Source organism: Lathyrus oleraceus, chromosome 6 (genome assembly GCF_024323335.1).
Source record: "Lathyrus oleraceus cultivar Zhongwan6 chromosome 6, CAAS_Psat_ZW6_1.0, whole genome shotgun sequence".
In the NCBI taxonomy this organism is placed as follows: domain Eukaryota; kingdom Viridiplantae; phylum Streptophyta; class Magnoliopsida; order Fabales; family Fabaceae; genus Lathyrus; species Lathyrus oleraceus.
The window spans coordinates 33,571,632-33,579,842 of NC_066584.1; positions in this window are offsets into that span (position 1 = coordinate 33,571,632).

The window sequence follows — 8,211 nt, forward strand, 5'->3', positions numbered from 1 at the left end:
CCTCATAAAATGAAGCTTCATGTCAATATGTCTGCTTCTTCCATGCAACGCTGGATTCTTGGAAAGACTTATGGTTGATTTTTTGTCAATCATCAGCTTTATAGGCTTGTTCACTTTGATCTTTAGATCCTGCAACAAATTCATGAGCCAAATAGCTTGACAGTACAATTTACTCAGCTTCATAGGTTAACAATGCAACCACCGTTTGCTTCTTGGAGCACAAAGAGATTAGACCTCCCAGATACTTGAAAAAATATCCAGGAGTACTTCTGTCAACTCTGTCTACACATCAATCATAATCTGAATAACACATCAGTTATGATTCAGACTTAACACCAGAAGGGAATAACACTTCATACTTCAGAGTTCCCTTAATATACCTTATAATCCTGACAGCAACTTGGTAATGTGATCACTTTGATTTGTTCATAAAACTACTTACCATTTCAACTGCGTAATAGATGTCATGTCTAGTGTTACAAAGATACATTAATGAGCCAACCAACTATTTAAGAATTATAGCTTTTGCATTATCACCATCGACATCAAAATCCAACTCGTGATTTATTTCAGCAGATGTGATTACAGTCTTGCAGTTTGTCAGCATGAATCTCTTCAGAAGTTCAATTTCATAGTTCAGTTGATGCAAAATGATACCCTTCTCAAAGTAGAAAATCTCCATCCCTACAAAATATACCATATTTCCCATATTAGTCATCTCAAACTCATTCATCAGCACCTTCTTGGACTTCATTATCTCATCTGAACAACTTCCTGTCAGCAATATGTCATCAACATAAAGACACACCAGAATCATATTATCTTCGAAAGTATGTTGAACATATACGCCATACTCCATCTCACACTTTCTGAATCCTTGGAGCTTGAAAGTGGAATCAATTTTAAGATTCCAAGCTCTAGGATCTTGATACAATGCTGTGTATAACTTGTACACCATCCCTTCCTGATTCTTTTTCCTAAATCCAAGAGGTTGTGACATGTATACCTTTTCTTGCAATAATCCGTTCAAAAATGCAGATTTCACATCCAAATGCATTAGAGGCCAATTTCCTTTAGCAGCTATATGTAACACCTCAAAATTTGCCCTCCTCTCTTGGGACTAGCTTAACATATTGCATTTCATCTTTTAGGACATTAGGCATTACATCTTTGCATATCATGTGGAAACAATGAGCAAGTCATCCTCCTAGGTCTTTATCAGAAGATGGAAAGGTTAAGAGATGCAAGCTTAAGGGTCTCATTGATCACTAGCCATCTGAGGGTTTGTGTTTCAATTAGGGTTTCTTGGTTCCTCAAGGAGATTGATCATTATCTTGGATTGGAATGGTACATCACCATCATCATGGTCTTATCATCCTCAAGGTTCATTATGCTTGATCATGTTCCTTGGGATTAGGGTTTTGACCTCTGGTCAACCCTAATCAATTGAATTATACCAATCAGGGTTTGTCAAGGAGATGAGGTCTTCATTGAGATGGGGATCATCATATGGTTTTAATGAGCTTGTATAAGCTAGGGTTTCATCTGGGAGCCATTTCATCAGAAGGTTGAGGCTCAAATTCATCTGTGCATAGCCAAGTCATCTATCAACTGAAAAAAGTCAACCAAAAGTCAACTGTTGGATTTGGAGGTGGGAAGTGGTTAGAAATACTTCATTCATGTTCAAACAAGTCTCATTTGACATTTCAAACATCAACATTGAAAAAAATAAAGTCAGGACAAAACTTTCCAAAAATAGAAAGTGACTTGTAATTCAAAATTGCCAAAAATGGAAAGGTTTTCTCCTCAAGATTACATCATCAAGAAAGATTCAAATGAAATTTTGTTGAACATGAAATTTGTAGATCTTGTTCTCACATTTCCAAAAAGTCCAAGGTCATGAATTTCTCATGTATGGTTGAAGAGATATGGATCAATCTTGGTCAAATGAACATGGAACTTCAAAGGAGCATAACTTTCAAACCATAAGTCCAAATGAAGTGTCTCTTTTTGCAACATCCTTGTTTTAACTTCTACTATCCAAAACATACATTACATGACATGCATTCCATTCATATAAATATTTGAAAATTTAATTCATTTTGGAGGGAAAAATTCAAGTTTAAAATTGGTGAGTTATTTGCACATGCTACTATCACCATTGGCCTTAAAACATTATTTTGAGTGAATTTGATCCAAAAAACGTGCACTATTCACATGCCATGTCCATGCATAAGGTGAAAACTCAATTTTGCAAAACACCTCCAAATTAACCATTTTTCATTAGCATTTGATTAGAGGTTAATTAATCATGATTAGTGAAGCATATATAACACAAATCATAACAGAATTTTCACAATTCCCAAGTTTAGATCTAGATTCACAAAAAAATCTCAAAATTCTCTCTCATTTTTTTTTCAAAATTTCTTCAAACACTTTGCATTTTTCTTGATTAATTCATCATTATTAAGCATTGTGGAGCAAGATTGGACCAAGAACCAAGCCAATTCGTGCAGTTTGGAAGCATACATGAAGCTTGTTCATCAATGGTGAATTTCAAATTCTGTTGAATCAAGGCCAATTGAACATCAAGACCTCTTCCAATCAACTCCACAAGCTTGCTAGAGGAAGATCTAAGCACTGCAAGGCCTGGAACACTCAAATTCAAGAATTGCTCTTCAAGAGGTCATAATTTCGAGTCTCTCTTTTCTTGAAATTGTTGTGCTAGACTTGTAGATCTTGTTTGTGTGAGCATGTTGAGCTTTGAACCACTGAAAACCATGCATTATTGAGTGAGTTTCGAAGATTTAAAGTTTGGATGATAAACTTTGATTTGCTCGATCCATGTGATTTGTGATGTTACATGCTTGATTAATGCTTGATTCTTGCTCTAGTATGTTCATTCTACATGTTGATATAGTTAGTTTTAAGATCTGGAAAAAAAATGTTCATGATGATCTTGAGTTCTTGCTGTTCATGGCGCGGGATTTTTGGAGAAGAAGGTACAGGGTTTTAGGCCACGGTTTCAAAACCGTTGCCATAGGCATGCGCTAGGGCTGCAACCTGATTGGTTGCATGCCGTCCCCATGCAGCGTGCCAAAATCTCATTTGAAAAGGCAGGCGGTTCGATCCCAGGCTGTGGTTATTTTCATTGCTTCATTTCTTTATTCCTTCCATATGTTCATACATGTTCCTTCATGATTTTTAATTTTTTCTTCAACTTTAAAAAATCAAAGCAAATGGAAAATTGATCCAAAAAATATGGTTGTTTTTTTTATTGTGTCACATTTTTTGTCTAGAATTTTATGAATATTATTTTGCAAATTGTGCATGGCTGTATAATTTTTGTGCTAGGGTTTGTGTATACATGTCCTTTCTTGACCTTGCCTTGGTTCTTCATTTGTGAAATGCTCAATTCTTATCCAATGCTCATGAAATTTTACATGTAGAAACTAGACATCTTGCTGGATATTTTGCTGTTGAGTTTGCATTTTTATCAATTGCCATTGCTGAGTTATGATTTTTCTAAGTTAGGTGTGACAATTTGTGTCACACCTTGTGATGTTCATCTTGTGCTATATGTTTACCCTATCAAATGAATTCCAATTGCCATGATTTTTTGTATGATGCTTGATATGAATGTTGTGAATGCTCATGAATATTTGTGGAATTTTTGGAATCATTTCTGATTTGATTGAGAATTTTCTTTCTGGATGATCATTTGTGAACTTTTGAAGTGTCTTGAACTTCAATATTTTGTGAAATGCTTGTGCTTTATCCTATGAATGTGAAATTTTGCAAACTAATTCTAGACATGTTGAATGGTGTTTTGGCTTTGGTTTGAGGTTTTTATCAATTACCAATTCTGTTTTAGGCTTGTGCTAAGTTGATGTAGCATTTGGTGTCCTATTTGAGCTTGTTTGTGCAATTTGATTACCATGCCTAATCAAGTCCAATTGCCCTAATTTTTTCTGTGATGATCATGTTGCATGTTCTGTTTACCCATGAGTTTTGCCAAAATTAATTGAAGCATTTTTGAATTATTGTGCATTTGTTCATTCTGTTGTCACAATGTGGTTGCAATGTGCATACCTTGCCATATTTGGTTCATGAATTGAAATTGGTGATTGATATTGATGTGGTACCTTTTGGATGATGTTCTTAATTGATTGAAGTTGATTCATGTCAATTTTCATGTTCTGTTTCGAATTTTTTCTCCATCTTTGACCCTAGGCCTTGGCCTAGTGGTTTGTCTCATCTTTGAGCTTTGATTTCAGGTTGAGCATCCAGGTTATATGGTTCATAATGCAACCTCACTTGAGCATTTGATGCTTGATTTTGACTACTAACATTGTGTGTTTTGTAGGGTTGTTAACTCATTTGAGTTTGACTTGTTGGCTTTTGCCTTTCCCCATTGGGTTTGACTGTTGATATTCATGATTGTCTGTTTGTCTGTACAGTTTAACTGACTTGTGTGATGTTTCAACAGGTACATAAGTTGCTTAAGTTTAATTTGAACTTGCTTTTGCTTGGTTGCTTAACCACATAGGTATAACTCTCTGACTTTATGTAGTCTGGAAGACCTGTCCTGTTACTTGGGCAGGCACCTGTCTGAAGCCCTCCTTAAGAGGCAATGCTTGTGTGTGTTTATTTTTGTGCCAAGCAGGAAAAGTCCTTTGATAAGGCAATTGGCAGATAAAAGAGATGTGCAATCCATCTCCTGCTATTCAGTGTGTCATCCACTTTGCTCACACCTTGTGTTGATGCATTGTGGATATTAACCCAAGATCCTTGTTGAGTCAGTCATATGTGGAGAAGAGTTCCAACTTTCTGAACTCCCACTTTCATTTGTCTGAAGCTCTCCCAGGCCAGGGATAAGAGCTGTGAGGTCTTACCCTCACTTCCCATTTCATCTGCTTCACCCTAACTCTCAATGTTAGGGTTAAGAGCTAACTACACCCGATTCCAGTTGGCTTGTGTTTCACAGCCTAACCTTGTGTGAGTCCACTTTGTTTGTATATAGTGTGTGCTAATTGTGTGTATGTTTGCTTTGCCTGTGCTGTTTAGGATAGCTTGCTGCCTGTGCAAGTTAGATAGAAATCTCAACCTAGGACCATTGTGGATTGCATGATAACTATTAGGCTCGAGTCAGTCTCCCTTCTAGTTTGTCATTTCCCAGTCTTTGGTTAGGAGAAGTTTCTCCCCTGTTAAGGGGAACTACGTTGCCCTGATCCTCATACCAGATGAGGTACGTAGGCAGGAGATCGTACGAGATCTCTCTGGGCACCCTTTTTCTTTTTGTGTGTGTTTGCTTGACAGTTATTAGGCTCGAGTTTCAGACTCCCTATTAACTTGTTTGTGTGTTATCCTTCTTGTGTGTGTTAGGAGATGGATGTAAGGCCAGCGATTGGCATTCCATATCCTATTGGCGTTTGTTTATGTGGAGTCTGACGTAAGTCCAGCGATTGGCAGTCGGTTTCCTTTGTGTGTTTGTTGGTTCGGAGTCTGATGTAAGTCCAGCGATTGGCATTCGGTTTCCATGTTTTCCTGTTTGTGTGTGTTTTGTTTCGGCGTGCGTGAGCCGAACTACGGTAGCTCTGATTTTCATTCCAGATGAGATACGTAGGCATAGGATGCGATATCCTAGCGAGCCCGTTCCTCTCTTCCCCCACCTGTGTTGTGTGTGTGTGCATTCTTTTGAGCAGTGTTTAGCAACCTTTCTTCTATTCTTTTGAGCGTGGATCCCGTCGAGTACGACGGATGCGTAGGGGTGCTAATACCTTCCCTTCGCATAACCGACTCCCGTACCCTGTAATCTCTTTGGTCGCGAGACCATGTCTTTTCCAGGTTTACTTCGAGCGTTTCCTTTCCCTCTTTTGGGATAAATAACGCACGGTGGCGGCTCTGTTTGTTTTGTTTTAGCCCGCCGGTTGTTTTTCGCGGATGCGACAGCTGGCGACTCTGCTGGGGACTTAAAAGTTGACCTCTTGCTGGTCCATCTTCCCTAAGCGAGTCTCTTCTAGCGTTCTCTAGGATGGTTTAGGTTGCTTGCGTTGCTCTATTTATTGCATTTATTATTATTTTGCTGTGTATATATTTGCATAAATATTTGCATGCATCATACTATCATGTTGTTGTCCTCTGTACAGGTGGTTCCTCTAATTTGGGGTGGGTGTTCTGAGTGGGGCTAAAACCCAGGCCCGAGTATACACCTAGGATTAGTGTGGTCTCATGTTGCCTCTCATGTTAGGTCAACATGTTTTGGGCGACGTGACATACCACAAGCCGGACGAGGTTCTTTGAGGGAGCTCTTTTTTTGTGGAGTATCCACTTTGGTCGAGTAACTTCATCTGAACTATTGACTTCGGTGACCGTTCAGTCCCGGATCTTTGGTTTAGACGATCTTAAGAGAGCTGCAACGGCACACCCGAAAGGGCAAACCCGTTGAGTATCTTTGCCCGATTGTCGAGACCATTATCCGCCTTAGGGTGACCTGATTAGAATTCACCTGTGAGGGGAGGGTTGATTCTTACAGATGCATGTTCTGATGGTGACTTTGATGGTGACTAATGGTTCAGTTGTTGATCAGAGTCCTATTTATAAGTCGGATTTATGGATTTATTTCCGAGATGCCGGAGTTCTGTCCGCGGTATTTATCAGTGGGGATCCGTTTATTTTAGGATTCCCTGGGCTGGTTCAGAGGGTCTTATGGTTATCTATTCAGAGAATCTCTGGTGATGATGGTGATGTATCATTCCGTTCCGTTTATTTCGGAACTCTAAGCCGGATTTGTGGTTACATATTCCTTCAGATGGTTGTGATCATTTCAGAGGCCGTAACTCAGTGCAGTGGATGTTCAGATGACTTGGAGGATGGCTCAGTGCATTGCATTCACGCATCAGCATCATCCACATTTTGCATTCATCAGCATCTAACTCATGTCTATCCATACTCAGGGTACATTCTCGATTGAGATTCTGGCTGAGAGACATCCTGATGTCAGAATGCTATTGTCAAATTTTTTATCCGTCTCGATGAAGCCAGAATCGAAAGAAAGAGTGTTCCTCATATGGATAAACATTGCATTCATGCGTGAGTCATAATAACCTGTCTTTTGTTTTGCAGGTGTCAGTTTCTAACATGTTTGGGTTTACTCAGGAATCATTGCTCGCGCACGCCGAATCATTCTCTTGCACACAACTCGTCCGCACAGATACTTTACCAGGCGCAACACACCCAAATTGATGGATACTTCCAACACAGACATTCTCGAGCTGAAAGAGAAAATGGGAGAGTTGATCAATATTATGCAAGGGTTCGCCTTGGGGCAGAAGGCGTTGGTTGAGAAAGTAGAAAAGCTCGAGCGGGCTTCGGCTACCAACAGTGGTAACAACCTTGAGGGGGTCTCCAACGGTGGTCTTGGTGGTTTTAGGGATGGTGGTGATCCCAGGAGGAAGGATGCCGATGATGTGGTAATCAATAATGCTGGAGGCTTTGGTTTCGCTACAGGTGGTGGACCCGATAATATGGGAAATAATGTGAAGGTTAATCAGTTCCCTCCTTTCCTAGAAGCCCTGGAAGATAAAGAAGCGGATCAATTCTCCATGCTTAATGAACCATTCGGCAAGTACGGTGCCCAACCGCCAAACAAGGAAATTCAGGTGCTGGCAGAAAAGATCAGGGCTCTGCAAAGCCATGCTACTCCGGGGGTTGTCAATATGTCGAACATGGGGCTGGTATAGGGGATTGTGATCCCATAAAAGTTCAAAGCGCCTGTGTTTGATAAATATAATGGGAGTTCTTGCCCGGAAACTCATCTCTAGGGCTTTGTCCGGAAAATTTCTGCCTATACAACAGATCAGAAGCTCTGGATGTACTTCTTCCAAGATAGTCTGTCTGGTGGATCTCTTGAATGGTATACCAAGTTGAAGTCTTCGGATATCAAGAGCTGGCAGGATCTCGGAGATGCATTCTTTAAACAGTACCAGTTCAATGCTGACATGGCTCCTAGCCGTACCCAGCTGCAGGGTATGTCTCAGAAGCCGAGTGAAGGGTTTAAAGAATACGCACAGAGATGGAGGGAGTTGGTTGCCAGAGTTTAACCTCCGCTGGTGGATCGGGAGATGTCTGATTTGTTCATGGGTACCCTGCAGGGGGTTTTTGCTGAAAGGATGGTGGGTTGTCCCGTCACTGGTTTTGCAGACATTGTGG